We start from the raw sequence: 14,003 nt of genomic DNA, 5'->3' as shown, positions 1-14,003 counted from the left end.
GCACCATTTAATATAGGTAATAGGCATTGGGGAAAACTGTAACCATGTAACACGTAATGTACCATATAAAAGAGAGCAGCAGCCCTGGGTGGGAGAGAAGAAGCAGTCGGGGTCAGAGAGGATGTCAGGGTGTGTGTGTGCCTCTGCCTGAGCTGTGAGCAAACCACAGCAGCCCAAGGAGAAAATCTTTTAGATAACTTGCAATAAACAACCATGAGACCGAACAACAGAGACTGCTGAGCCTTTTTTGGAAGCTCGGGCTGGAGGAGAGACTTTACCACCACACGGAGCCACCCCTGACCCAGGGTGGGCTCTGGCAGTGGGGAAGGGCGAGGGGTGGTGTCTGTGGATAGGGGACGGGGTGAAGGAGATTCAGCGCTGCAAAGGGACGCGGTGGCAATCCCAATTTTTCTGAAGGTGTATGGAAATGTGCTATGGAATCAGCTCTTTGTGGCCACCCACGTGTCTATGTGTTTTAATCACGTAGCCAGAGGCACTAAAGTTTTTACTCTCTAAGCCAAAACCTGTAGGAGATGAGTGCTTGCTTGGTGTCTGTGAGAAGTGGCATTTGTGCTGGAGAGCTGCAGTGGGGAAGAGAAGGTGGACTAAACGTGCTCTGGGTTTGGGCACGGGAGGAAACACTTGCACAGAAAGGCAAAGCAGCGGCGATTCCTGAGGAAAAATGAGAGGTGGTTGCTTGAGATCTGTGGGGGCTTTCCTTTGGAATGATTGATCAGAGTGAGGAAGCAGAGAGCATCTTCTGGCTATTTCTGCTCTGGAAACTTCTCTCTGTCTTCACAGGTCCGTGCTGGAGAGTGGGAGAAAGGTCCCTGCTGGTTGCCAGGTGTGAAAAATGCATATTTTATGATTGGCTTATTGCAAATATTACAATGAATATTATATGTGTAATGTTAGAAAGTTATGCTGTATTAATTCTCTTACATAGTGTGCTAAATGTAGTTTTAGGTTACAACATAATGTTAAAACAGAGACTATGTATGTGGGGGAAGTTTTTTTTTAGGAATGAGATTCTCACTTTGAGGAACACCTAAATCTTCCAAAGGAGAGGAATTTATGGCTTCTTATCAGAAGAAGTGAATTTCTTCAGGCCTTGCTCAGACTCGAAGACGCCAGGGGATTAAAGGAAACAGTTGACATACAACAGGCAGAGTTTCTTGTTTAGAATAGAATGTATGGATAACCATAAAGGATGTATGAATATGCAACAAGTGTATTGTTTTAAGGGTGATCCCTTACATAACAAGTTATGCTTTTTGTGACTTAGTGTCTGAGAGCATCCGGACGTCCAGATTTTATTGTCTTGTAATTGTCCTAACTCTAAAGTTTATTGCTCTAATTGTATGATTATTTTTATAACCATTTTATTATCATTAAACTTTTAAAATTGTAAAAACCAAGTGATTGGTGTTTTTCACACAGGTCCTCAGTGGGCAGAGAGCTCTGACCTTGGCCAGGTGGGCTGGTGAGTCTGAATCAATCCCTGCCTCCAGGAGCTGGCATCCGTGCTTGTGGATTGGGAGCACTCCCCTCTTCCACAGTGCCAGCTTTTTCTCTTACATGTACATAAAGGTAAAGAGATTCCTTCTGTCACACCAGTATTTGCACCTGAGGAAGGTACCGGGGTTTTTCCAGCTTTTCTGCAGTTTTGATTTTGAGGTAAGAGTCTCATTTTAGGTATCCAGTAATTCTTCAGGAACGTATTAAAAACAGCCGTAAAAATGCACTGAAACCCCATTCTCCCACAGATAGTCAATTAGAAGCATCTTTCTTCTGTTTCATATTGGAATTAAAAATGTTATTTCTGTGGGGGTTTTGTTGTTTTCTTAACACTAATGCACGATGAGTTGTGCTGTGTATGCTCTGTGAGCACAAGAAAACAGAATATTCTGCTCCAACTAGCTGCAATTCCTCTTTGGGCTTAGATTAGTAACTTTGAGTTCAACTGAAGTATTTTAGAAACAGCACCTTGTAGAATTCCATTTCCACTGCATGTTTGGGCTGCAGACTGACTGTTCCCAATGGCTGTTAGTGATTAAATTTGATAGGAATGGAAATGGAGAAGTCCAGAAGAAGCCCTGAGCTGGCACTCAGAGGGAACCAGGGTTTTGTGCTCTTAGGAGCAGGTATTCCTTGGGAATGTCTGAATGTCTGATGGTGGGGGTTTTTTTTTTGGTTTTTTTTTTGTGGCTTCCAGTACAAAACAGACTGTGAGTGGATTTCTTGGGGAAGGGCTGTGTGACAAACATTGCTATGAGTTTTATGACTAGCAGAGGATTTTCCATGTCATTCTTTCCTTTTTCAACAGTCCTTTGTGTGACGTGGGCTCCCAGGCAAGAATTGGAAAAGAAAGTTCCAAGAAACCCCAAACCACAGAAGCTTGCGTGGCTTCGAGATCTCAAGTACCAAACAAAGGAACAGTTGACTCTGCCTTGGTCCTCTTGAAAATGTGTTCCTTGTTGGTTTTGTCTGTGTGTGGAGGGGGAAATAATTGTTTGTGTCTAAACCAGTCCCATCCTTATCCCCTGAAACTGGAGCAGGTTCCTGCCATATGGAGCCTCACGTTTTGCTCCTGCAGTTGGGGGCTTTTCTTTTTGGGGTCTCTATTCCCCAGCCAGCACATTTGTTACCTGAGCAGTGCTTCAGCAGGAGGGAATCTCACGTGCCAGGAGCTCTCAGGTTTGGGAGCATCCACCCTGAGCATTTCAGGTATCAAAACTTTGGAGAAAAAGAGAAAATTGCATTGCTACCTGAATGCTTCTTGTAAGAGCAGCACCTGTAGTATGAAGTGCTGGGGAGTGTCTTTCCTTCTCTGGAGTGCTGAGAACAGGTGGTGTTCATTTTACCTGGAAGTTGATCAGATACCAGCCAAATTGCTCCTTTTTGGTTAGATAATTAGATCTGGGCTGTAAAAGAATAAGTTGCATTTTCTGTTTCAGAGCCGTGTTCTGGAGATTTTACAAAGTGCTGCCCTTGCCACCAGAGCTGACAGAGGATCCCAGCCTCCTCACGTGGCTCCTGCCCAGCTTGGAGAAAAGGTAACCAGAGGAGTACAGGAGAAATGGGAACAATTTTCCTGTCCACAGGAGAAGAATTCTGTGGCTGAGGATAAAAGCAAGAGTGACAGAAATGGAGACAGGGACACCAAGGGCTGCCCTGGCAGAACTCGCTGAACTCTGAGGCCTCCCTTGTGCTTTTGAAAAGAGAATCAAGATGCTTTCAGGTTGTGGTAGGTGGGATGATGGTTTTGTGATTTGGAAATCACTGCCTTGAAAAAGCAAGATGACACCTTGTGCTGGTGTCTTTACCTTTTAAATGTCAAGCCCCCTCAGTTCCCATCCTGTCGCAGGACCTGCTGCACAGGAGGAGGCACAGTGATGGATTTGAGCTGTCTGGAACATTATTTCTCCTGCCCTTGCCTCTCCCTCACAAAAAATCTCTTCTGCTAACATCGAGTGCCCTGACAGGTTCAGGCACGTGCACCAAAATTGTGCTTGAATATGGTCCCTGTAGGAGATGGGCCAGCTGCTGATGAGGATCTGCCTTTCAAATGTGGTTTTCTTTTTTTTTTTTTCTTTTTTTTTTTTAATTAGTTTTGTTTTTCAGGCTTCTGGAGAACAAGGTGATAAATAATTTCCTTACTCCATACTCTATGGCTAATAAATTTAGAAGACAGAGAGGAAACAAGAAGCAATCCCAGGAGAAGAATTGGGAATTGTTGGGAATTGTTTCCCTTGGTGTTTTCATTAGAACTTGTAACCCACTGTTCTCCCACTGGTTATTTGGAGAAGGAAGAATAATAGTACCAAGAGGATGCTGTCATGGAAAAATGTCTATTTACATCTTCTTAGAGTATAAAAATGCCTGGAAGGTGGCAGACTTCTCTGCTTCTTTTGGTGGGGTCAGAACAAGTGGGACTAAAAAGTCACGATGAGATCAGTTTACCCTGCTTTTTAATGGAAATAAGGCTGATGAGGTCACTCTTAGGCATATTTTGGGTAATTTCCTCCCTAAAACTGACAACAAATTTCAATTAAATTTAACAGACAGTGGGCATCTTGCCTCAGAAGCACAGTTTCTACAAATTTCAAGAAGACAGGCAGCTGAAGAAAAATACCCCATCAACTGCCAGTGGGGGAAGTGCCACAACACAGATGCCACCTCTGTTATGCACCAGATGATCCAAATGGTAGGAAAATGTTATTAAGGAGAAAACAGGGGAAAGGTTTATTCCTGATTTTTGGGTTTTGCTACACCAGCCACATGCCAGAGACTTGCATCCAGCTTAGCTAAGCAGTTTGGGGTTTCCCCAGTGGAATTTGGGGGTAATCATCTGCCTTAACTTTAAAATCAAGAGAATCAAAGGAGTTTCTCATAAGTTGCCTGGTCCCAGCAGCACCAAATGTTGCAGTACCAGATTAGAGAGCAAGATTTCCTGTAGGGAAGGTTGTGGATAATCACACCACTTTCTTTAAGGTGTGGTGCTCCAAGTTTGGAAGCAATAAACCCTCGGCTGAGCTGAATACACAGAAAATCTTTTCCAGAGGTGGTGCAGAGTAACTTTCTGCTCCTTTTTCCTACTGCTGTCCAGGCAAATGAAAGACAAGCAGCTCCTACTACAGAATCCAACCTTCACCATCAGAAAAGCAGTTTGTTGCATTGTTAGTGAGAGAGACATGAAGATATTCTGAAAGGCCATCACATTTTCCTGGAATATGTAAATAATTTCACTGTGATAACCTTGGGAAAAGCAATTTTAGTCTCTGAATCCACATCTGAACAGTTGCAGCCACCTTCAGTAAACTAAAGAGCAATGAGTAAAGCCCATAACTTTGTTAATGAACTGAAGACACAACCACAGGCAGAGGCTTGACAGAAATCAAAAAAAGCACTGCCCAAGTGACTCCAAGACTCCTTGGTCTTTGTCAGCCCACCCATCACCCTTGGTTAATCTGCTGGGACCCAGCTTGTCATTTTATCTTAGCAAAACCTAACCAGTGCTGTTCCATCAGAAAAACCAAAATCATCTGCCACTACAAGTAGCCATAACAGGGCACTGCTGCTCCACTGTGCAGAGCCAGGTGTGGAATGGAACGAGCTATGGCAAGGTCAGGTGGGTGAATGCTGCTTCCTATCCTTTGGGAATAAACTGCAAAGCCCAGCAGAATCAGTTTTCACGGCAGCAAAGCATTTGCACAATCATGGTCACTATTATTTTATTGGTTCAGCAGCACTAAATCAAAGGAGGAAATGTCAAAGAATATGTTTGGAGCTTCTTGTTCCTGGCTACTGGAAACACACACTCCGTTTACTAAAAGTCTGAATGTTTACCAGTTGCAGTGTCAGCCTTGTCCCAAGATGAAAACACAGTATTTTTATGAAAACCTCTCCTCTTTCAGTGAACTTTGGTGACAGCAGCACACAGGTAACTAGCACCCCACACTACAGATTCACAAGTCATCAAATTTCCCCTTAGCAAATGACTCAAAAAAAAAAAAAATCTGTCCTTGTAAAGAAGAATTAGTGTCAGCAGTCTTATAGCTTCAAATACTGTAAGGTAAAGCCCAGAATTGCACAGCTGGTGCCTGTGCCAGGCACTCTGGGGTCCTGCAGCTCAAGGGCTGCCTTGGGACTGAGAACATCTCCTGGCTGTGAGTGTTCATGGATGGCAGAGATGTAGCAGCAGCCCTGAAAATGCAATCCTCGCTTCTTGCTGGACACTCGTGTTACTTCTCAGGATGTTTTAAACAGAGATGGGTGCCCTGTAACCCAGGGACAGGGTGGGCAAGTGCCAGCTGGATCACAAACCCTTCTCTCCGAGCAGTGTGTGGTTCCTGGCAGCTCCTGAGCACAGCCAGGCTGGAAAACATTCCTGAAGGCATCTGGATGGGAAGGGCTGGGCTCTTAGGGGCCACGCCAGGAGTGGCTGAGGGCACTTGGCTTCTTCAGCCTGGAGGAGATGAACAGCTGGAGCTGGGGCTGGAGGGGTTCAGCTTGGAGACCAGGAAAGGTGCTGGCACTGCCCAGGGCACGGGCACAGCCCCGAGGCTGCCAGAGCTGCAGGAGCCTTTGGAGAGCGCTGCCAGGGATGCCCAGGGTGGGGTTGGTGGGGTCTGGGCAGGGCAGGGTGGCACTGGATGGTCCCTGGGGGTCCCTTCCAGCTCAGGGGGGGTCTCTGACTTAGGAGTGACCTGATAAAAGCCTGGTCAAGGGTCCAGAGTGCTCGTGTGCCCCCAGAGCCCCTGGAACTCTGATGTGGGTGCTCTGTGGCCTCAGGCAGAGGGATTCCTCACAGGGACACAGAGCCATTGGGATGGGAATGGCCCTAGGATGAAGGAAGGCAGGGTTAGATGAAATATCAGAGGAAATTTTTCCCTGGGAGGATGGGCAGACCCTGGCACAGGTGCCCAGAGCAGCTGTGGCTGCCCCTGGATCCCTGGCAGTGTCCCAGGCCAGGCTGGACACTGGAATTGGAGCAGCCTGGGACAGTGGAAGGTGTCCCTGCCATGGCAGGGGGTGGAATGGGATGAGCTTTAATGTCACAATTTAGTGATTCTGATAGCCAGCCTGAGGAGCTGTTGCAAATTCAGGCTGAAAGATGAAAGCTCATCATTTACACTGTGTAAAGCAGGAATGAATGCTTAAAAAAAATATAACGCATGATTATTTTATTTTTTAAGAAAAGGGATGGGGAGAGATGCTTCCTTTTATTTTCTTCAGAATAAATGTTATTTCTTATTTCTTACTTACAGCATGGTAGAAAGCTTATTCTGCTGTGACTGCTCAAGGACACTCCAGGTGCAGCTCAAGGAACTTCGACTACAAGAGAGATTTGTTCTGTTTCAGTATTGGCTCCGTGGACAGGTAAATACAGAATTTTGTGGGTCAGCCTGCCAGCTCCACTTCACTCACCAGGCATCACACTGAGGGTGCTCCTGTCATGTCTCTGGGAAGTCTCGAGGCAGATTTTCCTGCTGCTCCATCCCAGAGTGATTTTCTGTATTGCTGCTGTTGGCATCCGAGTGCTCAGTTGTGAGGAACGTCACCTGTGTAGGACAAATCCTAGAAAAAAAACCCCAAAACAGCCAGGTCTGCCTTTTGTATGAGAAATTTCATTCCAGCCAAGCAAATCTCACCAGGTCCAGGGCACGGGAAGGTTTCTTCTGTTTGCATCAGAGGAGTGCCCAAACCAAGCCCCAAATAGGCTGTCAGGCAGCGTGGCCAGAGGGGCTCAGGCAGAACTTGGGGGGCTCCAACCTGTCCTTGCTCAGGTGGGGTTATGGTTTGACACTGGCACAACGTCAGTGCTTTTATGAAAATGGACTTTTTTTAACTGAATGCTGTGAGCTGTGATTAGGAACAGAGCAGTGCAGGCTTGAGCTTAAAAACAAAGGAGAAAACTTTATTATTCTACAACTGGAACAACAGGAATACACAGAATTTAGGATGAAACCCTTTTAAACATTCCTCTTCCTTCCACTCATTTTCTACTAAAACACAGTGAGGCACAACTTGGATTCTTGATCAAGTTACTATTCTTTAGATAATTGATTTTTAGTTTATCAAGGGAGAGTGGAGTTTCTCTTGTGTTATAGATCTCTAGGAAACACAATTGTAACTTTTTGTGTTTCTATGTCACACATGGTACTGTCTGGAGAAAATTTGCTATTGTGACACTTCCCCTTCCAAGTCACAGTGCTCTCACCACTGTGCATGGACTGAAACTGCTAATAGGGTTTCTTTTTCAGGATGTTTTGCTACGGACTAAAAGAATAACAGCTCTTTAGTTTTGGGATAACAGTCCCCCCATTTTTTCCTCCCCTGGGGCTGAGGGTCTCAAGAACAGAGTTTGTTTTGTTTTTTTTTTTTTAAGCTAGAGGGTACTACTATACCCTCTTTAACTTTTTTTCTTTATTTATTTTACTCTTGTACTTTTTTTAGCTTAAGTCATTGTATCCTCTTAAAAATGCAGTCTGTGTGTTGTAGGAGAAAATTGGTTTAGTCTGTGGCTATACAAGAAAAGTCTAGCTAAAGCTACTCTATTATTTCTTTCTACTTAGGGTTTTTCCCTCATTTTCTTCTGACATTTCAGGTCTTGGGCTGTCTCTCTTTTAGATTAAGCAGGAGGAAGGTTTTGTAAAGTTTTCTTTTTTCAGGATAGGGTTAAAAGCCTTAAGCTCCCAGCACGGTTGAGATCTTACAGCAGGCTGCTGAACTTTTATGGCTGAGCACTTGCTTTTCTCTTATTTTTGTTTTCTCTGCAGTGTGCTGCTGGCACATGATATTAAATTTTTAGGTGGAACGGGCTCTTTTTTCCTCTCTCCCTCTCTCTCTGTGGGGTTTGCTTGGGATATTTTAAGTGGTTTTTTTTATCTTTCTGTCTTGTGGTGGGGCTGGTTTGGTTTTATTCCCTTCACCCCTCTTTCTTTTCCTGGGGCTCTGCTCTACTCCAGTTACAGGTGGTGTGGCTTCCCCTCTGTAGGTGTGAACAAAGGGGGTTAAAAGCAAAGAACCCCCAAGAGAACTCTCTCTTCTGTTCCAGCTAATGCTTTTAGTGGCCACTTTAAGTGTTAATATCGAAACTTGATAGCTGATTAGTTTGACTCCAACTCTTTGAGAAAACTCACTTCTACGTCACACTATAATAGGTGGGCAAAGGCAAATCTGACAGCTGAGTTATGTGCTTGACACTCTCACTCAGCCCTCTTAAAATCTGTCTAGAAAAATGAAAGTGTGCTTGGGTTTAGTCAGTTTATAGCACTGAAAAGTGGTTTTAAGGTATTCTTCAATAACTACATCGTGAATCAAGGCTTTATGCCAGAGTTCTTTTATGCAAGCATTGTCCTGATGGACAGTGTTCACCTGAACTATTTTAATGCCTCTGTTTTTTTCTGAAGTTCACATTTATTTTGCTGGATTGCTGTGGATGTTCACCCTCATGCCTTTGGGTTTTTTTCTTAATTCTACAGCTATGATACCTTCTTTTTTGGCAGTAAAATGGCCTGGCAGTGAAATTCTCTACAGCACTAACCTGGCTGCAGAATGGCACTTTTCTTGGAGAGTAATGCTGCTTCTCCCAGCCAGTGCTGCACTGTTCCTGATGTCTGTGCAATTTTTCACTGCATCCTGCAGCCCCAGAGTCCAAGGCTGCCTCTCAGGGTTCTGGAGGAGTGCTGTGTCTGGATTTTTGGCTTCAGAGTGAGAAATGGACCCAATGCTTTCGCTGTAGCTTTGTATTGAAATCTGACATCATAAATCAAGCTGATTGATGTTTTGCTCTACTAAAATCTTGTGGCTGCAGGTAGGAAGAGCTGGGAGCACATAGTGTAAGGAAGTTGACAGTGGAGACTGAAGGTTGTCCAGCTAAAGCTGAGTGTGTGGCTCTGACACCGAGGATGGAAACCTGTCCACTGTGTGGGTGTTAGAGCTGGGTGAGCTTTTAAAGCATGACAGCAGCAGGGAAAGAATCAAATGAAAAGAATCAGTGGTGTGAGCTGAGATTTGAGCCCTTTCTGACATCCACACGTGCTCTTTGTGTTGTCAAATCCTGTGTGTAAGCCAGAAGCTCTCCCTGTGGGTCTCAGATTCAGTCAAAGAAAGAAACTGAGAGTTTCTAGCCAGGCAAAAAGCCTGGGAAGGAGCTGGGAAAGAATGTAAATAATTCTTTATCTCTCTTGTTGTTCACATTGTTTATAGTTAAGTTCTATCACTGTGTGTCAAGCACTCTGCACCAACGGTTGGGTTGTTTTCACTTCAGAATCGATGGAGTTGGTCCTTGCAGAGCTCTGTATAAAAGAGCAGTGTATTTTGAATAAATCAGAGTTTTACTCTTACAGCCTTCTGAGTCAGAGTCTTCTCATTCCTGTCCTGCCTCAATAGTGACATCTCCCTGATTATTTTGCAGGTGGATGTGATATTAAAAGCCTGGAGGCAGGGCTGAGCACCATCGAGTCGTTGTGGCTGCTCTGCACAGGGAGCGTGGCAGGAAACACTCGCTGAGCTGCAGGAGAAGGGCTAACATGAGCCTTGGCCCTGCCATCCTCTGGGATCTCCGGGGACACTGCAAGCACTGGCAAAGAGCCGAGAGCCATGGGAGCAGCGCTGAGCGAGGCTGTGTCCCAGCCAAGGAGTTCCTCCTGTGTCCCTTAAGAGGATACCCCAGGGCTGGTTTTCTAATAAAGACTTCTGATCAGACCATCTGTAGACTTCCGGTTTAATGTAAATATTTATTTAAATTTTTGTCTCTGACAGCAAAGCATTTATCTCCTGACTTCCCTGCTATTCAGTGCTGAACTGGGTGTGCATTTTTCCTAAGCTAAGGAAAGCCCTCCCTGTGATTCTGTAATTTCCAAAGGAGCAGCATTGAGTCACTTATGTTTTTCTTGTGTCCATAGCTTTAGCTTGACTCGTGCTCAAGGACAGGAATGACTCAAGAACTGTATGTGGTGAATTGTTAGTTTGGCAGGGTTTTTTTGCAAGTTCAGGGCTAAAATGTGATATAAGAAAAGGCATTTTTTTCAGCATTAGAATTTTGCAGCATTGCAGCTTTTCAAGCTTTCTACGTAAGTCACCTCATTCCATTTTAAACTCTCTTGAAATATGCTTGATATGTTTTTTTGTTCCACACTGTTATATTAGGTTTTGTTTTGGTTTTATTTTGTTTTCTTTTTTGCCTGGCTTAGGAAACTTTAACAGCTCTCACTTTTTTCTTCTCCAGTTGAGTGTAGCGCTATCTTCTTAATTCAAAAACCATTTGCTGTATGGAAAAAGCACCTTGCCTTTGTGAAGGGCCAGGTGGGAACTGTTTTAATGGCCAGTGGCACAGCCCTGTAGCACACAATTCCCAGGAAGTGGGGAGCCCTCTGCCAGGCAGAGCCACCTGGCCAGGTTCCTGCGGGTGCTGCTGCTGTACCCGGCTGATGAGGTGAGAAGCAGCTTGGCTTTATTGCCAAAATAAAACTCACCCGTTTTCCTATGAATCCCAGCAAAGTGGTCCCAAAGGCTCTGTCACTCAGTCTCTGCTTCCATTGGTGTGGAGAGGCTGGATCCCAGTTATCACCCCAGCAGTGCCCCTGCCTCCCTTTTCCCCACTTTTCTGTTCCAGTCGTGCGAAACATTCAGGCTTTGTTTTCTTCCCCCTGCGGTTCACTGCAGATCCCAGAAAACCCACAGGAGGGAAGATCATTCCTTGTGCTTCCACCTCCAGGTGAGAGAGGAGATGGTCACATCCTAGGAGCCTGATTTTGGAATGTTTTCTGGAATTGGCCCAGTGGCTTTTACTTCTGGGGTTCCTGGAGTCTGTCCGTGGCAGGTCCAGCCCGTGCTTCAACTGAGAGCCCTCAGTCCGCAGGGAAATGAACCTTTGGGGAAGTTCTTACAGCTCTGCTTAGTGCTTTATGAATGGTGATGATTTTCTGGAAGTAGGCTGTCCATTCTGACCCTTTTTCTTCCCTCTCCCTGCAGACTGTACCTGCTGAGAGGCTGAGGTGAGACCAGGATCTGTAAAATCCCTGACTCTTCGTGTTTTCCCAAGGCTGAAGCCGTGTTTGCTGTCAGTGACGAGAGGGTGGAATATGCTAAAGACTGAAAACTTTGCATTTTTTCCCCTGAACCCCAAGACTCTCTCTGCAGCTGTGCCCTGTCTATCTCTTGAAAGAGTTTCTGGGTTTACAAAGGTTTTTACATTCTTCAATATTTATCTAGAACTCAATTAAAAAGAATCATACTGTATCAATGTGGTGTTAATTACTTTGTTTGAGTTGGTTAATTAAAGCAAATTATTGATAAGGGGTTTGAGCATCCCTTAGTTGGAGCTGGCAGTTGTTATTTAATTTCTCTTCATTCCTTTAATTTCTTTCAATTATTTCTTAAGCCATTACTGCAATTAGGATGCACGGTAAGGACAAGAGTATTTCTGCCCTGCTGGATTGGGAAATCCGAGCCCAATTCCTTGGAGAGATTGAGGGGATGGGGATCTGTGCCTCAAGCTGGGTTTTGACAGTGGGAATTTGGTGAGGAAGGAAGAGGAGAGATCCCACGGAAAGTGGCTGAGGCCAGTTCCGCTGGCTTTGGGTGCTCCTACCCCCGAGAAAATCATCCTGGCTGAAGGGAGCTGGAAGAAGCCAGGGGGCTGCGCCGGGGGCTGTGCAGGGACCCCAAACCCTGGTCAGGGGCGCTGGGCAGTGCCAGCTGCAGAGGAACGCTGCAGAGGGGCTGCGCTGGAGCCCCTCAGCTTCCATGCAGAGATGCTGGCACTGCGGGGCTTTCGGGACACTGCCGAGAGGCTCCGCTGCCAGAGCCGGGGAGTTCTCCCGTTCTTTTCTGTCGTGCTGGGCACCTGGCAAGTCCTTCGAGCCCCGCAGGCTGCCAGTGCCAGCGGAGCAGCTGGAATCACAGACGGTCACACAGAAACCGGGCTGGGAGAGCAAATGAGCTCTTCCATGTTGTTTTTCACAACGCGTTTTGGATTTATACCAGAATCTCTTCTCTCCCCTCAGACCCCGTACCCCTGAGTTCTGAGTTTTCTCACAGAAATGTCTCGGCCTGCACCGGGAAAAAGAAAATTCCCTGGCACGGCGGGGAGCGGCGGGGTTTGGGGGTGCTGGGGCGGCACGGGGGTCCCCGCGCCCCGGCCGGTCTCGGTCAGCCCCGGGAAATCGCCGCCGCCGCCGGCTCGGCCCCGGCGCCGCCCCGGTGCTCCGGCCCGAGAGAGACCCCGACCCGCCCGCCGGGGCAGAGGCGGCACCGCCGGGAGCCGAAGCGGCAGCCCCGGGCCCATCCCGGCGGGCCGGGAGCGATGGCCCCGCCTCCATCCCGGGCGGGCCGGAGCCTCAGGGGCGGGGCCGGCGCTGGCTCAGGTGCGCGGGACCGCGGGGCACCTGCGTGGGGTGGGGCCGAGCTTATTTAAGTGCCGGGAATCGCTGCAGCCGCCATTTGCTCACTCGGAGCGCGGTGCGGGTGGTGGGTTCTGTGCGGGCTCCGCAGCTTCGCCCGTCTCTCCTTCTCCCCCTTTACTCTTCCTTCCTCCTGCTCCCATTCCCCTTCTTTCCCTGCCTTTCCGCCGTTTTCCTGTCCTCCCCAAAGCCGACTGCTTTCGCCCCCCTTTTGTGCCCCCTTCTACTCTTCCTTCCTTCTGCTCCTATTCCCCTTCTTTGTCTTCCTCCTTTTCCTTCTCGTGCGGGCTCCGCAGCTTCGCCCGTCTCTCCTTCTCCCCCTTTACACTTCCTTCCTCCTGCTCCCATTCCCCTTCTTTCCCTGCCTTTCCCCCGTTTTCCTGTCCTCCCCAAAGCCGACTGCTTTCGCTCCCCTTTTGTGCCCCCTTCTACTCTTCCTTCCTTCTGCTCCTATTCCCCTTCTTTGTCTTCCTCCTTTTCCTTCTCGTCCCATTTCGGCCTCCCCTCCCGTCCCACCATCTACCCTTCCTTCCTTCTCTCCATATTTCTGTTTTTTCTCCCGTAAACCCACTCTCCCTCCTCCCCCAAACGCGACCCCACCCCACTCGTCCCTCACCTGTCCCTGCCCCGCTGCTCCGTTCCATTCCCTCTCTCTTCCCTCCTCTGTCCCGTCCCTCTTTCCCCCTGCCGGCCTTTCCCTTCCCCGCCCGCTTTCCTCCGCAGCCCGACCTCCCTCCCCACCTTCCCGCATGCCCCGCTCTGCTCCCCTGTTCTCGTTCCCCATTCCCCTTTTCCTTCTTTCCTCGCAGCCGCGGGGCTCGGTGCGCCGCAGAATAAAGCCCAGAGGGCCGGAGCCGGCGCCCCCCGCCCTCGCTGGGGTCCCCACACGGGGCCGGAGCCGCTCTGCGGGTCCCCCCATTGCAGTCTAATACACGGCCCGACACTGCCGGGGTGCGGCTTTCCCGACATCACACTGGGGGTCGGGCTGGGGGTCGGGAGGGGGTCCTGGGGGGAGGAGGGTGGGGGGGTTAGGAAGGGCCCCCTCATTAGGAGGGGGTCCCGGGAGGGTGGGGGGGGGATAGGAAGGGCCCC

The 14,003-nt window shown here is 47.8% G+C and overlaps 1 long non-coding RNA gene across 7 annotated transcripts; it reads left to right on the top strand.

Annotated features, from left to right (window-relative positions):
• Positions 1-11,748, top strand: LOC110470153 (uncharacterized). 7 transcript variants are annotated; one of them, XR_013339916.1, is made up of 10 exons: positions 1-16; positions 802-844; positions 1,441-1,483; positions 1,618-1,677; positions 2,958-3,056; positions 3,625-4,207; positions 6,771-6,882; positions 9,923-10,236; positions 11,173-11,224; positions 11,482-11,748. It is a non-coding gene; the product is annotated as an uncharacterized LOC110470153 (long non-coding RNA). The 7 variants fall into 7 exon arrangements; XR_013339914.1 differs by having other exon boundaries at positions 1,441-1,677; XR_013339915.1 differs by lacking the exon at positions 1-16 and having other exon boundaries at positions 70-844.
• The last annotated feature ends 2,255 nt before the right edge of the window (positions 11,749-14,003 follow it).

Source organism: Lonchura striata, chromosome 4 (assembly GCF_046129695.1).
Source record: "Lonchura striata isolate bLonStr1 chromosome 4, bLonStr1.mat, whole genome shotgun sequence".
NCBI classification, from domain to species: domain Eukaryota; kingdom Metazoa; phylum Chordata; class Aves; order Passeriformes; family Estrildidae; genus Lonchura; species Lonchura striata.
Note: the sequence above shows the minus strand (reverse complement) of the source record. Positions and strands in the feature narration are given on the sequence as shown.